The following is a 24,932-nucleotide window of genomic DNA, read 5'->3' as shown; positions in this document are numbered from 1 at the left end:
TCCTTTACCCGAACGTGAATGGGTTTCTGGTGTTTGCAACTAACAGAACTCTGACCATGACAAGAAGATTAAGGTGGCGAGTGGACTCTTGGCAGACTAGAGGGGAGGGACCCAGGATGTGGGTAGTCCAGCTGTTAAGACCTTTCAGTGGCCTTCCGGGCCTCTGATGCAGCGCTGCCCCACCGTGAGAAATCAGCTCATGCCCATCCCATGGCTAGCGGTGTCGTTCCCATCATTTCCAGAGGAACTAGAGCTCCTGAAGATGAATCCTAGAAACACAGCACCTTAACGCTCCAGGAGCAGTTCCAAAGGGCAGAACTCCAGGCACCCGAGTGCGGGTCTGGAGGATGATTCTGAGCAGATGAGCTTTCACGCGCCATCATCCAGGCACTCCCCCTCCCCCCGCAGGTGATCCTGGGACCACGGGGGAGTGTGGCAGGGACCGCACTGCAGGGCTGCTCCAGTGCCCCTCTCCGCAGACAGGAAGCTAGCAGAACAGAAGGCATCGTGAACATTGCCAAGAGGGTTTAACTAAATCTCAAGCTTTGATCACGAATGTAACAAAAATATCTCATTATCAAATGATCTTGCCAATTTATTATAAGGCAATATTTCCTTTGTTCCTATATCAAAGGAACCACTGGTACAAGAATCCACAAATGTGTTAGAATAAATACTCCCTAACCAGACCAGTAGAATCATCATGAAGGAAGGACCCGTGCAGGTCTTCAGATGCCTTCCAAGCCAGTGCCCTGGGGGGACAGAGAAGAGACTAGAAGACTGAGCCGAGAGATGACTCCACCCCAGTCACACAGCTGGTGACAGAGATCCCGGTCTCCACTCCTACCCACCGCAGCAGCCCACACACCAGCTCCCAAGCACACCTGTCATCACCAATGTCAGCCCCGTGCTAGTGTCCCTTTCTATGTCTGTGAGGGGACTGACTGGCCACTGGTCCCCGGGGCACGCACGGTCTTCCTACACAGTGACAGTCACAGGTTTAGAAAAACACGTATCCCCCCTCTTCCTTCTCGGAAAAGAGAAGTGAGCTTCCAGCGGAAGCAGAGAGTTGGCACAGGCATTGAGACACCTGCGTCCTGAGCCGAAGAAGCAAGGGGAGCCCTGGGGCAGCTTGGGGAGCGGCTCCTGCACGGTCACGGTCTGGACAAGAGTGAAAGCGGCTGTGTCCCCGCTCGAAATCCCAGGTGAGGAGGACAGGCCATCCCCACTGCGTTTCCACGCACGGTATTCAGACTCTTCACCAGGCTGTGCTCTCTGCCGACAACGCTGGCCTGTTTCCCTTCCCAGCAATGTTACTCTCTCTCGTGCCTACTTCTCAGTTTCTAACAACTTGGTCTGGAGCTTGGTGAGTTCCCACAACCGTCTTGTAGACCAGAGCATGGGTGCCCCACTCCCTACTCTCCCCTGCTCAGTCTCCCTCCGGCCCTCACCGCCCATCACCAGCCCCGGCCCACGGGACAGCCCAGCACAGGCCATGGCCAGAGGACTGGTCCCCAGAGGAAAACCAGCCACAGCAGGCAAGCACGCCAGGACAGCGACCTTCCTGCCGGGGACCTCCCCGGCCCTCCTCCCCGGGTAGGTGGGGAGGGGCTGCAGCTTGGGGCTCAAGGTGGCTTGGTTCAGGGTTGGGGGGCAAAGCAGCCAGAGAAGCAAGGGGTATTGTGGGAACAAAGAGCCAGCGGGCAGCTGAGACATGCTCACAGGTCCCTGGCAGACAAGACACCGTGTCTCGAGCGGGGACTCTGAGCAGGCTGTGAACGTACAAGCAGAGACATCCATGAGACCGCTGTCCCTTCGCACGTAAACTCAAGCCACACGGGGCCCAGAGGGCAGAGGGTGGAGTCCCTTCCGCGTCCAATGTCAGAGAATAACCTCTAGTCAAGTCACTGTCACACCACCCAGGCCCAGGGGACCTCTGGGGAGCAGGCTGGTGACAGCTGGACAGAGAGGGTCTTGCTGCGTGCTGCAGGGGGTGGGGAGGAGGGGAGAACACTGTGATCTGAGCCCAGCAGGGCCACCTGCCAACACCCCTAGAGGCACAGGCCAGAGTCACAGGCACCCAAGAGTATCACCTCAAACGGCCAGTTTCCAAATGCAAGTTCCCAGATACACAAACACAGAGAAAAGTATGAGCCATCCTGGGCCGTGGGGGGTGTGATCAAAAGAAGTGACACCAAGTGGACCAAAAGTTGAATTTACCAACAATTCTTTTTAAAAAGTTCGCTTTTGTAAATGTGTTCAAAGCTTCAAAGGAAAATAGGTTCAAAGAACCGAAGGGAGATGTGTTAGGCATGAGTGAGCAGAGCAGGAACAGGAAACACGTGGAAACCAGACCGCAGGCCGACAAGTACAAAGAAGGGCATGGAAATGTCACCTGAGGGACTCCCCTGCACAGAGCGGCAGGAGAAGAACATGGCCAGGGAAGGGGGACAAAGACAAGAGAAATGCCTCGGCCCGGAGAACAGGAGGGCGGAGGGCGAGCAGAGACGAGCTGAGCTCCAGAGCCCGAAGCGGCACCGCGTGTCCCAACCACATGCAACACGAGTCCCGAAGGAGACACGGTGAGGGGAGAAAATGTATTCAAAATATTGAACAAAGAATCCCAAATTTGGTTTAAATAAAAGTATGATAGAAATCCAAGAAGGTCACCAAATCCAGGTGGGGTGAATGGTAAGAAAACCACACCCGGACAACAGCTTCGTCAGACCACCAAAAGTCAAAGATGAAAAAAACAAAAAACAAAAACAACCTCTTGAAAGCAACCGGAGAAAAGGACCCACACACAGCAAGGAACAAAGATACAACTGAAAACTGATTTCTCACTGAGGCCAGAAGATGCTGGAATGACACAGTCAGTGTGCACAGAAAAAACTCTCAACCAACAGCTCTATGTCCAGGGAAATGATCTCTGAAAACTGGTGGTGAAGCCAAGATATTTCTAGACGCACAGGAATGGAGAACGTACCGTTACTGAAACGGCACCGTGAGTGCTGACGAAGGAAGTGCCCTGGGATGAAAGAAACCGATGCCAGCAGGTAACTCGGACCAGAGGAGGGGATGGAGCGCGCCGGGAACGGTAAGTAGCGGTAAGTAAGAAGGTGCGACAACGCACGCTCTTCGCTTTCATCCGTTACCTTCAAGGGTGTTTAAAGCAACCACTGTACGTGCTGACAGACTCTAACATACAGAATATATGTGTGCGCGGGTGTCCGTGTGTGTGGGTGTGTGTGTGCGTGTGCACAGGCGTGCACATGTGTAGATAATTCTACTCACTACACCACAGCAGATCGCCGACATTTTGCCAGAAGAAAGTCATCGTTGCCGTGAAGCAGACTGTAATGAGTTCCCAATGCCTACATAACCTCTGGAGCCATCACGAAATCATGTTTATAGAAAATCAGACAAAGAACTGTAAGTAAGAAGTCAACGGAGAGAGTAAAGTGCTCTACATAAATATTTAACACAAAAGATGGAAGAATGAGCGAGCTGAATGGCAGACATGAATCCAACCATATCAAGAATTACATGAAATACAAATGTACTAATCACTCCCACAAAAAGGCAGAGTTGCCAGACTGTAAGTAAAGGCAAAATCTAACTACACGCTATCTACCTGAGACACACTGTAAATCTGAAATTATAAAGACAGCAAAAATGAAGAAATATGCATAGTTCATGCATGAGAGACCTGGAGCAGCCATAAGATACCCAACAAGTAGTTTTTAATCTAAGGAATATTACTCAAGACAAAGAGGTATTAATGATAAAATGATCAGTGTAGTAAAAAGGCATAATAATTTAGGCATATATGCCCCTACCTACAGAACTGCAAAATATATGAAGCAAAATCTGACAGGATTGAAAAAAAAAAGATAATAGCTGGAGACTTCACCAGTCTTCTCTCCAAAATTTTAGATCCAGCAGAAAGACAACTGGTAAGGACAGACACCTTAAACCACACAGTCAAACAACTGATATCCATAAAACTCTCCTCTCAACAGTAAAAAAATGCTCATTCTTTTCAAACACACATGGAGCATTTACCAGGACTGACCACAGAGCAGGTCTCAGAAAGTTTAAAATCATAAGGAGCATTGAAAGATGACTCTGGGCAGCATAGACATTTTAACAATGTTTATTCTTTCGATTCATAAGCATGGAACATTTTTCCATCTCTTTGTGTCTTCTTTGATTTCTTTCATGAGTGTTCTATAGTTTCTAGAGTATAGATCCCTTACCTCTTTGGTTAGGTTTATTCCCAGGGATCTTGTGATTTTTTGGTGCTATTGTAAATGGAATTGATTCCTTAATTTCTCTTTCTACAGTTGCGTTGTTAGTAAACTCTTCAACATTGGCCACAGTAACTTCTTCTAAGACATGTCTCCAAAGGCAAGGGAAACAAAAGAAAAAATGAATTTTGGGGACTTCAAGATAAAAACTTCTGCACAGCAAAGTTAACAGTCAACAAAACTAAGAGGCAACCCATGGAATGGGAGAAGATATTTGCAAATGACAGTACAGATAAAAGTCTGGTATCCAAGATCTATAAAGAACTTCTCAAACTCAACACTCCAAAGTCAAATAACCCAGTCAAAAAATGGGCAAAAGACATGAACAGACACTTCTCCAAAGAAGACCTACAAGTGGCTAACAAACATGTGGAAAAATGCCCAACATCATTAGCCATCAGGGAAATACAAATCAAAACCAGAATGCGATACCACCTTACACCAGTTGGAATGGCAAAAATTAACAAGGCAGGAAATGACAAATGTTGGTGAGGACATAGAGAAAGGGGAACCCTCTTACACTGTTGGTGGGAATGCAGGCTGGTACAACCACCCTGGAAAACAGTGTGGAGGTTCCTCAAGATGTTCAAAATAGAGCTACCCTAGGACCCAGCAATTACACTACTGGGTATTTACCACCGAGACACAGATGTAGTGAAAAGAAGGGGCATGTGCATCCCAACGTTCATATCAGCAATGTCCACAATAGCCAAACTGTAGAAGGAGATGAGATGCCTTCAACAGACAAATGGATCAAGAAGATGTGGTTCATATATACAATGGAATATTCCTCAGTCATCAGAAAGGATGAACACCCAGCGTTTACATCGACATGGATGGATCTAGAGGGGATCATGCTGAGTGAAGTGAGTCAAGCAGAGAAAGATAATTATCACACAGTTTCACTCATATGTGGAACATAAGCAACAGCACGGAGGATCCTAGGGGAAGGGAGGGAAATCTGAAGCGGGAGAAATCAGAAAGAGAGCCGAACCATGAGAGATTATGGACTCCAGGAAACAAACTGAGGGTTTCAGAGGGGAGGAGGATGGGGGGTAACAGGTGATGGGTGTTAAGGAAGGCCCATGTTGTGATGAGCACTGGGTCTTATATGAATCACTGAACATTACATCAAAAATTAACGATGTACTGTACAGTGGCTAACTGAACATAATAAAAAAAATCATAAGGAGCATGGTTTCTGACCACAGTAAGAATTAGACTTTAAATTAGTAACAGAAAAAATATTCTGGTAAATCCCAAAAACATGTGGAAAGTATACTAGATACTTATAAATGACCAGAGGAGAAATCATAACGAAAACACAGCAGGAGCAGAATGAAAATGGAAACACCACGTGTCAGAATCCAAGAGGTGCAGCTAAAGCAGCGCTCAGAGGGAAATTCATCCCCAGAAACGGACACTGGGAGGGAAGGAAGTCTGTAGTCAGTGACATGAAATTCCAGTGGGAAACAAGGAGGCAACAGACACAGATCAATAAAACCAAGAAATGGCTCTTTGACCAGATCAGTGAGATTTATAAACCTTTATCTAACCTGATGAAATACTACACATTCATCAGGGCTACGTATGGAGACCAGAGAGAGTGACAATTTCTTAGTTAAGTGAACACACGCTTAAGCAACAGGCCCAGCAACAGGAGGCCACTTCTAAGAATCTACCCCAGAAAAATGAACATGTCCACGCAGGAACCTGCATGTGAAGGCTCCGAACAGCTCCATTCATAACATCTAGAAATGAGGAAAAAGCCCAAACACGCATCGTCTGGTAAACAAACAAACCAGCCGCAGTGTGTCCGTCCCGCGAGGCAGCACTCCGCCGCAGCAGGGAAGCAACCACTACCACATGCGGCAAAGCGCATGAATCTCAACCCCTCCCGCTCCTGGAAGAGCCGGACACAGAGGGCTCTGCAGCGCGTGATTCTGTTTCCCCGAAGCTGCGGGGAAGGCGAAGCTCTGGCCGCTCGGCGCTGCTGGAGGCTGGGGTCAGGGGAGGGGCTGACCGCAAAGGGGCAAGAAGGGGTTTGGGGTGACACGAGTGTTCTAGAATATCGTTGTGGCCATCGTTGCATGATTTTACACTCATCAAAGCTCAGTGAACCGTATACCGTAAGGGGGTGTGTTGCCGTTTACATGATTACACACCAGTAAATAAGACTATAGTGTGTGTGTGTGTGTGTGTGTGTGTGTGTGCGCGCACGCCCGTGCGACAGAGACAGCGAGCTGGCGAGCACAGACCCCGCTGCTCACTCTGTCGGGTACCCCACACTGCTGACAAAGGCCCACCTGACCTCCGCAGCGGGCTCGCTCGATACTGTCGAGCACGCCACTCCTGGGTAAGCCTACACGCCGACTGGTTCCAACCCTGAATCATCTGCCCCTTCTAACCCAGTTTCTTGAAAGCCTATTCCACTACCTGCAGATGTTCAAATCCCGGGAACGCGTGGACGCCCAACCCACTCTTCCTTCTGCACGGTCCCGTCCGGCTCTGTTCGCCGTCCTTCCGACCTCGACTCTCCCGCACGGGGAGCAACGCTTCCCTCCCCGAGCTCCAGGCCCGCTGCCTGTGCCCGTCGTGCCCCTGCATGCCACCTACCGAGTTACGGGCAGAGTGTCTGGGCTTTCCCATGCGGAGGGGAAGCGCCATTTATCACAGGTTCGCGCTTGGGGACCCGTGGTTGAGCAGATCTACGTTTGTCGTCTGTGTCCTCCTGTATCTGCCGGCTATTGTGACCTCCTCCTGGACAACAGTTCTAAGCCTTTCCGCAGCGTGTCCTCCGGGCCATCAGAATGTTAATGGCCGTTCCTGAGACACCTCTGGGCATTGGTCTGTCTCTGGCCCTCTGCCCCCCGGCCCAGCACTGTGGACTTTCCCAACACTCAGCCTGCTCGCCGTCTCCCAGTAAACTCAGCCACTTCACAAGCACCGGCCCGAGGATGGCTTTCCAACCCGTCCTGCAGCCACGCGTCTGCCCCCCTTCCTAGCTGGCCTCTCCCACAGCTGGCCTGGAATGACCAGAGCCCTGCACGCCATGCCCCCACCCCAGGCCAGCGCCGCCCTCCCGTTACTCACCGAGTCTCAAGATCATGTTCCTACGGTGTCTTCTCTGACCCCAGTTATGACTGCAAACACAGGTGAGGTCAAGCTCCCTTGTTTTTTCACATCTCAACGTGATGAAGACGGTGCTTTACACGCCATAAGCAACAAACAATATTTTTGAACTAAAATCCCTTACCTTTGGGGCGCCTGGGTGGCTCAGTCAGTTAAGTGTCTGCCTTCGGCGCAGGTCGTGATCCTGGGGCCCTGGGATCGAGCCCCACGTTGGGCTCCCTGATGAGCATGGAGCCCGCTTCTCCCTCTGCGTGCCACTTCCCATGCATCTGTTCTCTTGTTCTCTGACAAATAAATAAATGAAATTTTGAAATAAAATAAAATAAAATGCTTTCCATTCATCTCCACAGCGCGTGACTGTGCCGAGCCCCTCAGAGCAGCCTCTTCTGTGGCTTCCTGTCTGTCTGTCCCTGCGGTCCCTCTGAGTGTCTCAGCCTTGACTCACAGCCACGCTACCGCGCATGCGCTGGTTTCCTTCAGCCCTGCCTCTCCTTTAAGCCGTTAATTGGAGAGCTGTACTTCACATCAATCTCCCGCGCCCGAAAAGCCTCTGCACCATGGAGGATGCGGCCCGCTTGTCCGGTGTGGACCAGGGGCTTTCCCGGGTTATCTCCGGCGCCGCTCCCCTTGCCCCCTTAGTCTCCAAATCGTGCCCATCCTTGGGGTCCAGACCAGCACCTGCCCCCACTAGGAAGCTGCGCCATCCTCTCCAAGTCCAGAGCGTTTCTTGTCTCTACCGTTCTCACCCGTTGTACTGAAATGCTAAAATGTATTTCAGATGCAAGGACTTTCTTCTTCTAACGAGATTATCAAGTCCTTGGCGTGGCGGGTGGAACTTCATCTGCAGCCCTCATGACTCCCGGCAGGCGTCGGGGGAAGATGGCTGAGACCTACTGCATCAGAGAACGGGATCACGAGGGCGCTTGAGAAGGCCGCGTACTTCGCAAGTCTCTCCACTTGGCCTCTTCCACGTAATTCCATTTAGGGTGGGACCCCATTTTCCCAGAATTAACATTTTTGTTTCGGTGACATCGGTTTTCCCAAGAAAGTTCCTAGGGTATTATTTTTGTGTATTTTGTCATTTAGAGGCGGAGAAAGCGCCAAGGCTTGAGACAGGGATGTTCAGAAAACTGAAGTGTGAGGCAGGAGTTCATCCCTTCAAACCGCCTCCTGCTATCAAGAGCCGGTAGCCGCGAAAGCCCGTACTCCCCACAAAGGCCACCAAGAATGACACAAAGAATGGGCGTGAGCAGCGGGTCAGTCTGGGGTCTCGTGTATCCCCCCTAGGAGCCCTTCCAGAACAGAAGCAGCAGGGCCAGCAGCCACATCAAAAACGGAGCGACCGACAGAGACTCAGGAATGCCGGGAGAGTCCAGCGGGCACCCGAGTGTCCTCGTGCCTCTGAGAGACTGTCCCCTGGATCGTTCTGGAGGAGGAGTTTACTCCTCGTGGCCGGCGAGCAGGCAGTCCGGTGGCTAGGGTCCCAGCCCCAGGGAGGGGGAGTCCGCTGCCTGGTCCGCACCCCACTCCGGCGCCTCCTCACCACCCCAGGGAGCTCCTTCCTCCGTCTGGGCCTCAGTTTCCTTCTAAGAAGCGGACACAGTCCTAGTACCTGTGAGTTCGAATACACACTTCGCCGTAGTCGGTAAACACCACCCACGGATGCTAGTGTCAGGACCGTTTACGCAGACGTGCCCGCAGATAACCCGTGCCCATCCCACCCCGCAGGGGCGCCCGCCCTCACCTAGCCTCGGCTACCCTCACGCCGCGCCCCGCCGCCAGCCCCCGAGCCGGCCAGAGCCAGCCAGACTGTTTCTGTGCGGGTTCCGGTGCCCAGACCAGGAAGAACTAGACGGGCGCAGCCCCCCGAGAACTCTGTGCCGACAAGTGTCATTCCTCACCGCTGACCCGCCGCACCTAACAGCAGCCACGCGGAGTCAGAACCGAGCTCGGAAGTCGTGTTCTCGTCTGTCTGATTGACCTTTTCCACCATCAACACGTTTTGTTCATAATTCTGCTCAGCCTGACCTTAGGGTAGACCCCCAATCCCTCCACCAACGTCACGACACCGTCCTTCTTTACAAACATCCCTCCTTCCTAAGCGGCTTTTTCTCGCAAATCTACAGCGGCCTGCGGGACGCGATGGCAGGAGACGCGCTTGTCTTCATCAACCTCCCGAGGCACGAACCTGAGGGCAAGAAAGGTGCTCATTCGTGCAGAGGGGCTGACCCGCGGTGTCCCCAAACCAAGCCTGTGGTCTCTCGCGAAGGGAAGCCGCCAGACGTTCTGAAAGCCTCGTCTCCCCTGAAGCACGGCACGTCGAGAGAAAACGGCGAGCATATGGTGAACACTCTTCCCCGGCCCTGCGCGCCCCGACTCTGCTCACACCTGCCTCCTGTGGTGTCTGGACGAGCATTTAGGAGGCTGGACACCCTTCCCCACCCCAGTCCGGCAGAGACGGGGCATGCGAGCCGTGCTGGCCGGCTGGGAGCTCTTTCTGACGGATCTGCGTATGGGGGAAACGGGGGCCACGTCCAGCGCCGGGGTCCTGCAGGCAGCCGCCACGACAGGCCTTGCGTGGGGGCTTCTCTGTGGCTGCTTCTCAGACCCCCGGGCGCTCTGGGCCTCAGCCCCCCTTCCAAGCCTGGTTTTCAACCTTCAGTCAACCTTGGGGCCTCCCAATAAACCCCCCTCTTTTTTTGATCTGACATGGCATCATGTCTACTATTGCCAACCAAGAACTTCGGCCACTACAGTGGCTGGAGGCCGAGTATTTATGAGGAAGGACCCCACAGCCGGTCCCACAGCGGGTCGCGCTCTTCCTCCGCACCAGAACAGGGTCATAGGGAGGACACGTGCCATGTGCCTCACACCATCCCACTCCCTGGGCGGCCCTCGCGGCTGGGGGACGTCGCTCTGTCTCTGAGGCCGCGAAGTGACAGGCCAGGACGAGAGCCTGTGTGGCAGGGGCTGTTGCCCCAGGATTACACAGTTAATGTCCTAGAGACACTGAGAGGCAAACACAGACATCTTCTGTGATCTCCGCACCTAACACCCCTCTTCCCCTCCCCCACTGCCATTGCCTCAGTCAAGGACACGCGGACCTCTAGTTCCTGGTCCCCGCAGAGCCCACTGCGGTCCGTCCCCACAGGCACACCCTGGACTGCAGAACACATGCGGAGGAGAATCCAGAGCAGGTCAATTATGGCTGAGGCTCTGGGTCCCAGGGGCTCCGGGATGGAGAAGCAGAAACACAGAGTCCAGAGGAGGGGGACAAACATGGAACAGCAGCCAATGGGCCACTGGTGCACCAGCTACAGCGGCCACCCAGAAAACGGTGGGGCACGAGCCTCAGGAGAGAAGGGGGTCCAGGAGCTGTGGTCAGGACACCACACGACGCATACTCGCTAGGAAGTAACTGGGTGATGGCTCAGATTCTTCTCGCTAGTCTTCTCATCCTGTTCCCCAGGCCGGGATGGAAGCCTCCAGAAGGAACTAACTCCAAGCACAACACCAGCTAGAAATCACCCTCCAATGCCCTGTGTCCTTTCTCCCTTTGACTCTGCCCCCAAAACGGAGGTAATTAGCTCAACTCTGGCCTCAAAAATCTGGGCGAGCATCTGCAGACATTTCTGGAGGAGAAACAGATGGTTCAGCTGCTGTGGGGAGAAAGTGAGCAGGTTCTCAAAGAGCTCCACACAGAACCACAGGACCCAGCAGCCCCAGCCTTAGGTAAGGACTAAAAGCACTGAAACAGGAACTCAGACAAAGTCCCTGCACACTCATAACCTCAGCAGCACTGCCCACGACAGCCAAAGGTGGAAATGACCCAGGCGCCCACCCACGAGGAACATGTATGCAAAACGTGGTCCATCCAATCCCTGGAACATTACTTGGCCACGAAAAGGAACAAAAGGACAGATACCTGCTACAACATGGCCCAATCCTGAAAACACTATGCTGAGTGAAAGGTCACATTCTGAATGATCCTACTTACGTGAAATCTCCTAAGCACATAGGTCCAGAGACAGAAGAAGGCCGGTGTTGAAGATGCTTTAGGTCCAGAAACAGGTGGTGGGTTCACACCAATGTGAATGTGTTAAGTCTTCAAAACCGGTGCTTTCCTGCAGTATGAGTTTCACCTAACTGAACAAATACAGTACAGGGCAGTAATCGCCCCATTCTGCAGAGGAGCAGGGAAAGACTGAACTCGGGGCTAAACTAGGTTTGGGTCTAGGGGCCGCTCCTAACCTCTCTACTGAGAACATCTCCAGACTTCTGCCTGCAACGGGCTGGGCTTGGGCCAGGAGGGGTTGACTGTCCCTCAACAAAATATGGGCACAGTAACTGCATCCCACTCGGGCCACACAGCAGGCTCAGAGACGGCGGGAGGTTGGCCTGTTAGTCCCACTCAGTTTGGGGAAAGAGGCTGGTCAGTACCCAGATGTTATGATACAGGACAGTCTTCCGTGTTTCCTATCTACAGGGGTGATTTCCAGGGATGAATGTCCTAGGACTGTCACAAAGAAGATATGGGCATTTCTAGGCCTTCTCTTGTACAGTTCCATCTTAAATGCGCGGCTTGCCTATTTCTTCTCCTTCCCATTCTCATTTGTGCTTTGAATTATTTGAAATGTGTTCCATTATATTAACACTTTTCTCATCTGATGACTTCGTGGCCCTATTAGTTTTCCAGTGTTGGGCAGAAGTATTTTTAGCCTCCTCATGCTATTAATTTAATTACTTTTAATTTGATGATCTGTACTTGACATTTCTTGACCTTATGTTCAAAACTAAAGTCTTCATTATGCTCGCTCTAAAAAAGAAATCATAGCAGAGTTTTCTTTGATTATTGGTCAAATAGTGTCACTGAAGAAAACCAGATGTCAGATATGAAGCTACTAAGTATCAAACAGATTATAATATACACGGAGGAAAATGTGAAGATATGACAGCTGATACAATTCTATCTTTAAATACTTATTCTTTCCCATCCTCATCAAAAATAAAAATGTCAGTCTAATAGCAGAAATACATCACAGTGTTTATTATCTGCCAAATGAGAGGGTTATAAATAAAACCAATTCTGTGTCCTTGTAAAGTATAGTGACACCAGTAAGTCCCGAAGCCAGGAAACAGCATCTCGTTCTTTGCTCCGTTGATCATCCTCGCCCTCCGTGGGGTGCCCCTTTCCCTGTGCTTGGATCTGCCGATTCGTGCCTCCCCTCTAGACATCCGACAACACACCTGACCCTGTACACAGAACCAACCTGCAAAGAAATCAACAGCCACCAAGAAATTTTACGGTTTTTGAACTCTAGAAATAAAAGCGGAAGGAAGTCCAACAACAAACCCGTTATTTCAGGAAAGATTTTCAAATAAAAAATCTAAAACTCCTTTCTAGAAGGAGTAAGTGCTTCAAGGGACAAGATACCATAAACTGAGAGAAATTAATAAATATGCAGATGTGATCTAATAAAGAAAACTGCACCAAATCTCAAGAATTTCTTAAACTCTGATAGAATTTGAATAACAAAGACGGCTTACTTCCTACAATTATATTTGTAGAAAGAATTCCCAAAAAAAGGTAAGACTTGGTCTGTGCATCTCTTTGCTTTTTCCTCTCCAATTGTTTCCTTGTGTGAAGCAGGTGGTCGCTGTGTCAAAATTTAGGTGAAGGAAGCACATGGTGCTTGGTCCTCGCGCACCGGTACTCATGCACCGGTACTCACGCACCAGTACTCGCACAGTGGTACTCGCACAGTGGTACTCACACAGTGGTACTCGCACAGTGGTACTCGCACAGTGATACTCCCGCACAGTGGTACTCGCGCACCGGTACTCGCACAGTGGTACTCGCACAGTTGTACTCGCACAGTGGTACTCGCGCACCAGTACTCGCACATAGCCCGTGCTGCTGCGGCCTTGGCGTCTGGCTTCTTCCTGGACAGTTTCAAACACGTTATGTCATCTGACCTTCGGAGGACAGCTGCGAGGTCCCTAAACACCTCAACGTGCCCCTCTGGGCCCCGAGTCCCCTCTGCGGTCGGGGCCGCACAGGGCTCCACGCTCACGTCTTTTGCCTCCGAGGAGTTCACACCCTGGGGGGAGAGATGGACGTGGGAACAAATCAGGACCAGAGTGACAAGCAAAACTTTCCCAAGCGAGGACAAGAGGGTGTCCAGGAGGCTCTTTTCAGGGACAGCGCCCATCTGTGAGCAAGCGGCGCACACATGAGGTTCGATCAGCAAGCTGGCTTTGCACAATGGTGCACACAAGCCGGGTGGCTCATGCACCTGCACCGTCTGTGGGGCCACGTCCGTGGGGCCACGTCGCTATGGGGTGGGGCGAGCAGAGCAGGTGCAGCCCCGCGGTGGCTGTCGCCAGGGCACGCTCCCAGAGACCAGCCGCCCAGAGCCCCGCAAATGAGGCCCCTGCCCCGCACAGAGACGGCCTCAGGGCCACTGCGCAACCTCTCCCGAACCCCCTCTGCGCCTGGAACGTCGAATGACAGCTCGGACTGTCCTCTCCGCAAATCCAAATGTCAAATGACAGCTCCGACCATGCTCCCCCAAATCCAACCCCCAACGACAAAGTGAGTGGAACGGAATTGAAGCACTTTTACTTTTATTTCTTCTATTCCCAGAGAACTCTGGCCACTTGTACTTTCCTGGTTTCGTGGAGAGAATACGGTGCAATTTTAGGACCTAATTATACAGTTCGTGCACTTTTCATTAGCCCGTTCATTTATATTTGTCCTTCTCGGGTTTAATCATGCAGTCAGAGGAACCTTGTAAAACCCTCAGACAGGACCTGGCACCAGGCTCTGCACATATTCGGGCTTAATTAGCTCGAGCAAATCTGAGAAGCAGAGAAAAATCAGGAGGATGCAAATATGATGGAAGAGAAAACAAGGAACACGCTCCTCCTCAACACGGAGAAACAAAGAAGGGCCCCAAAGAAACCCAGCGCCAGAGATGAGCAATCTCTGCCAGGTGCAGGGTGGGACCCCCAGATTCCATTCTCAGCCCCCAACCAGTTCATGAGCCCCAGGACCTCGCTGCCCACCCCGCGCAGTGTCACCAGCAGAACCTCTTCAAGCACAAAGAGCCACTGACCTGTTTTCTGAAATTGAACAGAAGCAGAAGGAAAGCGAGGGGGTGCGGCTCGCTGGGCAGCGGGCTGGAGGGCAGGAGGGCCCCCGGGATGTGACCATCGCCCCAGCGTGGAGGAAGAACAGAGCAGAACCACCAACTTTTCTCGGCTCCTACAAGCAGCCACAGCGATGGCTGGGCTGATGAGGGACCCCCAAACCCTGGCTGAGAGACGTAAAACCCAGGAATTCTCCATAACTCAGTCTCCAGGCAAATCTGCACGGAAACGACGGAAACGCCGTCCCCCCACCTGCAACACCACCTGAGGCCGGTGACGGAGGTCGCTGGGGGCACAGAACGGAAGTGAGGAAGATGGAGGCCACGTGGTCCTAGAGACCTTGTTGGCTTTAAGGTAACCCAACACTTGAAAGAGAAAACATCCTCACTCACAAGACCCGGAACTTAAGGAACACGAATGTTCTTCTGGAAACAACGCGCTTCGCTTCCGTTCACGACCAGCTCCCCCGTGCCACCAAGCCCTCGCTGAGCGCGCGGCGCGTGGCCAGCGTGACCACGGTCCGCTCCGCTTGGAAGGACGGCAAACGATACCGTGCGCCACGCTGAGGCGGTGGCCGTGCAGTGCGCAAGCCGGGGGTCCGTGCAGGAGCCGAGGCAGGGCGAGTGGACGGGGCGGCCCGCAGCCTGGAAGAGAAGCTGCGCCAGGACACTGGCTCTTGAGCTGAGGCAGAGACTGAAAAGAGCCTGGGCTGGTGGAGAAGCAAACGGTGAGTGATCCCGTAGAAGAAACGCTGGGGAGATCACGGGGGCAACGATTTCTGCAGGGACCAGGGCCAACAGGAATCGTGAGTCACAGCAGGAGTCCCTGACCACGGACACCAAAGTTCAAGGTGGAAATCCGAAGGATTTGGGTAAGTGTATTAGTTTACTAAGGCTGCCATCGCCAAGCACCACAACTGTTGCAGCCTAGACCGTAGGGTGGAGACCAGAAGTCCAAGCTCAAGAGGCGGACCAGGCCGGCTCCTCCTGAATCTGTGAGGGGGAGGGGCCGTTCCAGGGCACTGCCCTCGGCCTGCGGTTGACCCCGTCACTGTCCCGTGGCATCCCCCCTGCCTCTGAATCCCCCTTTCTGTAAGGACAGCAGGCACACTGGGCCAGCACCACCATGACCTCACCTTAACTTGATTACGTGTGCAGTGACCATGTCTGAACAAGGCCGTGGGGTTAGGACTTCAACACATGAATTTGGGGATGGGGGGGGGACAATTCAACCCATGGTGGTAAGCTGTGCTCTAACTTTCAGATACGATGTCCCAGAATGAGACCTACAGACAAGGAAAGACAGAATCTTGCAGTATTTTAAGAGTTCTACACATCACTCTTCACCGGATGCTCCTTGGCTCCTATTTCTTGCCTAAAATACGAAGTTGTTTTTTGTCATCTTTGTTAAGGCTGGGATGTCACTGATGTCTCCCTGTCGAGGGCAGCAGAATTTCTTTAAGTGAACATCTCAGTCAATATAGGGGACGGTGAGCAGGGGCATGGGGTCCCTAGGGCGTGGGCATTAAGGAGGTCACGTGAGGAATCACGGAAGTCTACCCCTGAAACTAATAACACAGCATATGTCAACTAAATCTAATTGAAATGAAGAGTGAAGAATATATATACTATTTGGTGCCTCCATTCCAGCTAGAAAGAGGCGGTCCTCTGCTTAGCAAACTTACGGTCTATACTGCGTTTCTTTTCCTTTTGCGCATCTGCAATGTTCGAAGCTTCTCAGGTGAATATGCATTACTGTTTTATTTTCCTTCTTACTTTCCGATTCCTTCACCATTTCTCCCGCCGCCCGGCTCTGACAACCATCGGCCTGTTCTGCGTGTTTTTAGATTCCACATACAAGAGAGAGGACAGGACGTATGCTTGTCTTTCTCTGCCGGACTTATTTCACCAAGCATAATGCCCTCCAGAGCCATCCATGTCGTCACAAATGGCAAGATTTCATTCCCTCTTACGGCTGAGTACTAGTCCGCTGTGGGGCGTGTGCGTGTGCGTGTGCGTGTCTACCATCTTCTTGCGCTGGCCATCAGTAGACACTTCCGTTGTTCCTGTATCTTATCATGAGTAATTCTGCTGTGAGCATGCAGCGTGGACATCTTTTCAAGTTAGTGTTTTTGTTTTCTTTGCATAAATACCCAGAAGAGGGGTTGCTGAATCATATGCTAGTTCTAGTCTGAAAAGTCTGAGAACCCTCCATGCTGTTCCCCACAGTGGCTGCACCGCTGCACCCGTTGGCCTTCCCATCAGCGGGTGCACGGCGGTCGGTCTTCTCTATGTCCTTGCCAACAGCTGCTGTTTCCGACCTTTCTGAAAACAGGCATCCTAACAGCATGAGGGAACATCTCATTGCGCTTTCGACTCGCATCCCCGGACGGTGAACAATGTTCAGCCTCTTCTCGTGTGCCTGCCGGCGATCTGTGCGCCGTCTTTGCAGACGTGTGCCCGCCGGCGATCTGTGCGCCGTCTTTGCAGACGTGTGCCCGCCGGCGATCTGTGCACCGTCTTTGCTGACGTGTGCCCGCCGGCGATCTGTGCGCCGTCTTTGCAGACGTGTGCCCGCCGGCGATCTGTGCGCCGTCTTTGCAGACGTGTGCCCGCCGGAGATCTGTGCGCCGTCTTTGCAGACGTGTGCCCGCCGGCGATCTGTGCGCCGTCTTTGCAGACGTGTGCCCGCTGGCGATCTGTGCGCCGTCTTTGCAGACGTGTGCCCGCCGGCGATCTGTGCGCCGTCTTTGCAGACGTGTGCCCGCTGGCGATCTGTGCGCCGTCTTTGCAGACGTGTGCCCGCTGGCGATCTGTGCGCCGTCTTTGCAGAAATATCCACTCAGATCCTGTGCCCATTTTTAAATTGAACTGAGTTTTGTTTTGGTTTTTGGGTTTTTATTTGTTTGTTTGTTTGGGTTTTGTTGTTGTTGTTTGGGTTTGGGGTTTTGTTTTGTTTTGGGGTTTTCTGCTGCTGAGCCTATGGTTCTGTTCTATATTTTGGACACTAACTGTTTATCAGATGTAGGATTTGCAAATATCATCTCCCGTTCCATAGGCTACCTTTTTATTCTGTTGACGGGGCCCTTCGCTGTGGGAAGATTTTTATTTGATGTAGTTCTACTTGTTCATTTTTCCTTTTGTCACCTTTGTTTTTTGTGACAGATTAAAAAAATCATCACAAGACCAACGTCGACAAGCTTACCCCCTAGATGTTCTTCTGGGAGTGTTATGGTTCAGGGACTTCATTCAAGTATTTAATCCATTTTGAGCTATTTCTGTGGATGGTGTAAGACAGCGGTCCAGCGTCCTTCTGCCCGTGGCTGTCCCGGTTTCCCAGCATTTTTCAAAGAGGCCGCTCTTTCCTCACTGTACTTTCTTGGTTCCTTTATCAGAATCAACTGATCATATACACACAGTTTTATTTCTGGGCTCTACTCCGTTCCATTGGTCGATACGTCCCATTTTATGCCGATTACGGTGGCTCTGAAACACAGCGTGAAATCAGGGAGCACGATGCCTCCTACTTTGTTCTTTCTCCAGATCGCTTCAGCTGTTCAGCATCTTCTGTGGTTTCGTGCCAATTTTAGGGCTGTTTGTTTTAGTTCTGTAAAGAAGACCACTGGACTATCAATGGAGATCGCACGAGTCCGTAGATTGCTTTGGGCGGTGCGGACATTTTAACATCTAAGTTCATGCGAGAACTAACATTTACTAAGAACCGTAACCCAGACGGGAGCGTCCTGTGCCCCTCTGGCGGAGCCTCTCAGCAACACGGTTAGAGGCCACTGGACGCTCTCCCTTCCCGTTCAGGCAAAAGGTTTGGCTCACTCAAGCAAGCACCTGGTGGCTGAGGGAGAACTCGGCCCCCACGGGCCAGACCGTCCAGCCTCTACGGCAACCTCACGGACAAAACAAAATTTGCTTTCAGAATCATGACGCAGACAAACTGCAAGATTCTCAGCCACACAAAAAGACGAAATTGTGTTCACTGGGCGTTGCTCCCGTAACGGAAGTAACAGCAGAGTTCATGCCTTCGACAAGGCCTCCCGAAGATTTCCAGCAGGTGGCTGGAAGGGAACACTCCCCATGTCAAGATCAACGCAGTTCTGTAAACTCAGTCCCCGTCCCCGGACTCCGAAGTTAGGCTTCCTTGCGACCCACACCGGCTGCTCTCTGCTTCCACTTGGTGAAAATCTGTATAAATTTCGTCTTCGGGAGGCTCTCGTGGCCCATAAACTTTAAAGACGATTAAGTAAGGTTACTAGTTAAATCTGAACACTAGACACTGTGCCTCCAGCTAAGGGAAGAAGTCGTCGCTTTCTCCCTCCTTGACATCCTGACTCCTGGGAACAAAATAAGTATCATTGTGGTTATTTCCCACGGTTATCCTAAATGGCCATGTGTCAAGCTTTACAAGTAGATTTTCCTTTTTTTTTCTTTTTTTTCCAAGTTTTTATCTAAATTCCAGTTAGTTAATATACGGTGTAATGTTAGCTTCAAGAGGACGATGTAGTCATTCATCAGTCGCCCAGAACCCCCACCGCCGGGTCCCCAGCCCCCACCCGCCTCCCCTCCAGGAGTCCTCAGTTTGTTCTCGAGAATTAAGCCTGCTTTCTGGTTTGGCCCTGTTTTTCCCGCTATGTTCACCTGTTTTGTTTCTTAAATTCCACATACGAGTAAAATCATATGGTATTTACAAGTGGATTTTTAACTCACAGGCAAAATTCACTGGTGTTAATTCTGTGGCCCCAGTGCCATCTCTTTCAGATTCCATGAATATGATTTTATAGTCTATGAATATATAACTATAATATAATAATCCCATTTATTTATCATAAAAGCTTCAAAATCCTATTTTATTTTATGAAGTTTAACGTAGAGGGCCTGAGAGTACACACACTTTTGCAAAATCCAAACAATAAACTGAAGGATGGTGTAACTCGACTTTCTAGAAACACAGCTCATCTGAGGTCACAGAGAAGGAGAAGTTCTGAGGACACTCAAGGGGGGGGGACATCAGAAAAGGCATCAGCACGAGACTAAGGAGAATGTCAGCCTTGTATCAGACCTAATAATGGACTTTTCAAAGGGACTTGAGGTCCCTAGTCCAACATCTTCTAAGTACTTTTTTTGAAACCTTGGGTTTACGGAAAGTTAAAGTATGTCCTACAAACTCAAAAGGGGGAGAGGGTCAACAGACAAACAATTTCAGGAAACTCTGAGTTTAACCAAATTAAGCAGGTTTCTTTAATTCGGAGTATTTAAAGACACTGATTCTCAAGAGGGAGACAAAATGTTCACTTTTTTCCCAAGTTTACTTGACGAGACTCCTTTCCCACAGAGCACTCTATAGGTTCAGTGCACCCGAGACAAGGCTGGGAGCTGTTCATCAAATGGAGAACCTCTCCATGGAGATGAAGACACTGCGGCCAGGGACAGCGTGGGTCCCTGGACAAGAGCGCTCCTGCTTCCCCTCCGGTCGTCCTTGGACGGGCTGCCACCATGTAACCCGCCAGTATTTTTAGCTGGTCCTGTGCACAGAATTGTGCTTGTCTAAGGAGGCTCTGAGCGTGGCCTTGTTCAGCTCTGTCCGGCGCCAGCTCCTGGCAAACCCAAGGTGCTACATATGTGCACGTGTGAGGAATGAAAACAGCGGACGTCGCTGGGCACTGCCTGTGTCTCAGGGGCCGTACTAAACCCTTCCGGGAGAGGCGTACTACTACGACCCCCTTCTCCAGATAAGGAAACTGAGCCTGAAGACGGCTCGTGGTCAGTAAGCAGTCAGCGGATTGGAACCCACCCAAACTCCTTGCCACCATGCACAGAGGAGGGAAATGCCGCTGACGATGGCTGATGAGTGACCCGGGGTGACGGCATCAGGAAAAGGTATTACCCTGGTTCGGGGCGTGCGCTCTCCATTGTTGGTGTACTAGAGGGCTGAGCTAATCATTAAAAGACCTTGGTTTTGTCCTGAATCCTGCATTTCTACCTGGTCAGGCTTCTCTTCTTCTGAAATCATGCCAATGGGAGGCATTCCGCAAAGACTGCTGTCCGCGGTCCTCAATGCCTCCAAGGTCACATTCTTCAAGGAAGTAAAGGCTACAAGGTGTTTCCCAGAAGAATGGTGACCAGAGAAGCCAGGGGCTCTATGCCATAAATCTTGCCATGAAAACCCCTCTGTTTTTCTCGTCAGTGCTAAATTAGTCAAAATTATAAAACGGGCATTCCTCCCCATTCTTGACTTACAACTGAAAGATGAAGAAGAAAGTCTCTTCTCGGTTACCGAGCGGGGACTCTGATCTGTGACTAACACCGAGCCGGAGCATCCTGGGCGCGTCCCGGGCCGTAAGGCGTGTCCCTGGGACTAGGCCGGGACTTCGGGGGCAAACAATTCACTTGCGGAGATCAGACACCCAGAACATTTTAAAAATATTGCATTTAAGACATCCCAGATTTCGAGTTTTACAGCAAATGTCACATTTCTGAGCGTGGGGTGAGCTGGCGAGACCCTGTGGCTGGAGCGGGGGGAGCAGGTCCGAGAAACTGGGAGGAGAAGCCGGAAGCGTTCCTGCACCCAGATGGGGCTCTGGGAAGCCTGGAGCTCCTGGAGAGCCCGAGGGCTGCCGGGGGTCACGGCCGAGCAGCCGTCCACCAGCTGCTGTCCGTGAGGCAGGAGTACTTCGTGGGCCTCCATGTTCTTGCCCTTTCTACGCCAGGGGTCGTTGTCTTGAGGTGACGGGGGCCTCCTGTCTGGAGTCCCCCCCAATGCAAAGGCTTCTCTTAGACCCTCATGCCTGCTGGAGTGATGACGTAGAAAGTCCCCCCCACTTCGTCTCTGAGAAATCTCATTTCTACAAAAGAGGGATCCCTGAAATGAACACTGTGCTTCCAAGGGGACTCTGAGTCCGTCTTTCCTCGTCTCAGAATAGTCCCATAAAACAGGAAATGTGGGCACCATGACTACCATTGGGCCAGTAAAAGGGAAGTCTGAGGCTCTGACTGCTAGAGACAGAAATAAAGCGGCCCCCAAGTGAGGGCACGGGCAGTGGCTTACGGACATGGTCAGTGGCTTATGGACACGGGCAGTGGCTTAGGGACACAGCCCGAGATCTCCGTGGTAATTGTTCATTTTGTTTGTTGTGAGGGAGGCATGGTGTTTACACAGGAAAATCCCCTTGTTCTGGGAGGGTATGTGCTGAAGCTTTGCAGGATAAAGCACGCTGATGTCTAGACCATCTTTCATTTACTTGATAGGATTCAGCAAAAATGTTCTGGTGAGATGCGCAGGGAGTAGGTGATGTCTGCTTCTGTGTCTGCAACATCCTATTATGTTTAGGCTTAAAACTCTTCCTAACAAACAGAAGAAAAAATAAAGTAAGCCGCTGATAATACCTAACACGTATCCTACAGGTATCATTACATACAAATTACAGAAGCAGATCTCAAGACCCAGGGCAATTAATCGTGTTTGTTGGAACAGCAAGAAGGAAAGCGCACCGTCTGAACTCCTCTATTATTAGGACATTGCACAAGAAATGAGGATCCGTTCTGCTTGAGCCCGATAGAAAAACACAGAATCTCTGCTTGGACAGGCGCTAGCCCGTGTCAGCGGCTGCCTTGGGGAAGCAACGACTTCGAGCCAGACAGAGCTGTGCCCTTGACAGTGACATTTCAGAGAGCCTCAGAAGGCGGGCCAAGGCAAACAGTGCGGCTCATGAGAGTGGCCCCTGGCCAGCCTTGCCCCCGGCCGCTGCTGCTGGCTCCTCTTCCTGCTCGATCCTTGTAATTCTGACCTTCGACCTGCCCGTGGCCTCCGCTTGCTCCCGCCCCACTTCCGGACCCTCGCGGCAGGTCTCATGCAGGGACGCCGCTTCCCCGGGCCGAGGCGCTCATCCGGGCCCTGACCTCTCCCTCCCACACCCAGCCCACCCCGCTTCCCACCCCACAGACAGGACCGACCGGAAAACTCCACACAACGTGGGCCGAACTTGCCACATACGCCCCAGGAAATTAGCTTCAAGGCGGGTGACATCTGTGATGCCAAGAGACACGATCCACACACGCCACTCACTCCAAGTCCCGGTCATTCAGCACGATGCGGCCGCGAGCTCCGCGTGCCGGGCGGGACCCACGCACACGCCTCTACACGCTCTTACTTTGTCAACTGGTCATTTGAACTGGGGACAGCGATGACCTGCGACTGATTCTTCTCCGTGCGCTCCGGCTCATTGCGGGCGCCTGTGATACGTCGTCTGGGTGCTCGGTCATGACCCCGTCCCCTGAAGGCCCACGTGTGTGAGGGCCTCAGAGCCCGGGACTGACCACTCCCGCGGGCATCCACGAGCTCTCTCCACGGACGCGTCGCTCCCTCTCACGACCAGCAGGGCAGAGACTCTGTCCTATTGGACAACGCGGAGGTCCGAAGAGAAGAACAGACCGCTCAGTGCTTCCCACGTGAACGACGCGTTGCCTTTCCACTTCTCATAACGTTCAGCTCCTAGGTTAAAAACACGTGCAGTTTCTAAATGGGAAAAATCTCCTCTGCAAGGACCTTTGTTACCATCTTGGTGGCAGGACCAAGAGAATGACAGCAGAGCCCTCATTTTAAAAGTGCTTTGGGGTGAGCCTGGGTGGCTCCGTGGGTTAAAGCCTCTGCCTTCGGCTCAGGTCACGATCTCAGGGTCCTGGGATCGAGTCCCGCATCAGGCTCTCTGCTCAGCGGGGAGCCTGCTTCCTCCTCTCTCTCTCTCTGCTGCCTCTCTGCCTACTGTGATCTCTCTGTCAAATAAATAAATAAATAAAATCTTTTTTAAAAAAAAGGTGCTTCGGGATTTGATTTTTTCAGAATACCATGGATTAGGAAGAGCAGAGCTACCCTGCCATGCAGGCAGAAGCCTTCGAAGCTGAGGGCACTGCCCCTCCAGGCAGTTAAAATACACGCGCTTTAGTTACCAGGCAAATACGCAGAGGATGTGCGCACGGAGGCCCAGAGAAATGTCCGCTGCACCTCCTTGCTTGCCCGGCTGCCGGGCCGGCGTGACCACACGCATTCTCTCCCATCCTCGCCACCACTCGCCGCCCTTCTCTGCACTGCTCTGGGCCAGGGCCCACCCTGGAGGAAGCACAGTCCCGATCCCGTGACTTCTGGTTTCGGGTGAGTCCACTGGGAGACTCGGGCGGGCGGCGGGTGGCCAAGGAGCCATGTCTCCAAGGCCTCCTGCCCCCCGGATCCTGCAGGCACCAGCTCCGGGGGCAGCAACTTCCCAGATGGTTCCCAGAGCTCTGGGTTGGCACGGCTTCCTCCAAAACCCTCACTGGCAAGAAGTTAATAAAGAGAAATCAGAAGAGATTTCAGCAAAACAATCAATATGCCATGTTCTCGTTACCTCTCGCTACTCTCGTTAACTGCTAATAAGACAGTTTCAACATTTAAAAATCTGGCAAAAACCACCAGAGGCCTCATCAACTTGATCACAGGCCATGGAAAGGCCCAAGCTACAGCTCAGCTCCTCACACGGCGCGTCTCGGACGCCACAGCCCTCGAGTGACCTCCCCTCCCCCAGGAGCACCACACAGAGAAGTGCACAGGTTGATGGTCACACGAGGCCCCCCTGCTCTGCGCCCAACACCCGGGACAAGGGCAGAGCCCCGCAGAAGCCTGCCTCCGCCATCCCCTTGCCTCTGGGAAGAGGCTGCGTCCCATGGGCAGCAGCAGACAGAAAGCCCGGCGTCGGCCTGGAGCTGGCCGTCCGGCCTCCAGCAGCCACCGCCGCCGCCTGCCCCAGGAGCTCGGCACCCTGCCCGCAGCAACCGCACCACCAGCATCCAGAAGCCTTTCTCCACAGCCACTCTGCCACAAGGAGTCAGGTGTGATTCGTGAAAACAGGAGAAATGTGCTTTTTAAAATCAGACAGACATGGTAAAGAATCCTGCTTCTAGGCAACCAGTAGTCTCCTGGAGAAGGAAAGAAAGAAAGAAAAAAAAAACCTCTCCTGAAGTTTGTTTAGTAGAAGAGGTTCTGTGCCCAGCAGTGGGTTTCCAGTTCCTGGTTTCCCTGTGGACTCTTTCTGAATCACTGAAGACCCACCACGACTTTTCCGTTGTAAAAACACCAAAGGCATCTGGGAACGACGGGTTACGGACGCATCGTTTGTGCTGCGGATCCTCTGACTTCCTCCGCCTCTGTGTTCCCATCAGAAAGGTCCGTCAGCCCTAGTGTGTGGGGGCCGCGGGCCAGCTCCCCCCAAGCTGGCTCCAAACCGCTCCACAGCAGAACATGACTTCGCAGGAGACCAGAAGTAAGACCGGGGCCAGGAAGGCGTTTCCCGGAAGCGGC

The 24,932-nt window shown here is 52.1% G+C and overlaps 1 long non-coding RNA gene across 2 annotated transcripts in view; it reads right to left on the bottom strand.

Annotated features, from left to right (window-relative positions):
* Positions 1-7,621: 7,621 nt before the first annotated feature.
* The window catches only part of LOC116568936, a 39,774-nt gene continuing 22,463 nt past the window's right edge, over positions 7,622-24,932 (bottom strand). Inside the window, exon 3 of one of the 2 annotated variants that reach the window (XR_004276789.1) lies at positions 7,622-7,726. This is a non-coding gene — a long non-coding RNA (uncharacterized LOC116568936). Of the gene's footprint in view, positions 7,727-11,212; positions 13,544-24,932 lie in introns of those variants that run through there. The other variant, XR_004276788.1, reaches the window with a different exon arrangement.

The sequence above is a fragment of the Mustela erminea genome, chromosome 11 (genome assembly GCF_009829155.1).
Source record: "Mustela erminea isolate mMusErm1 chromosome 11, mMusErm1.Pri, whole genome shotgun sequence".
Lineage (NCBI taxonomy): Eukaryota > Metazoa > Chordata > Mammalia > Carnivora > Mustelidae > Mustela > Mustela erminea.
This window is presented reverse-complemented; position numbering and strand designations above follow the sequence as displayed.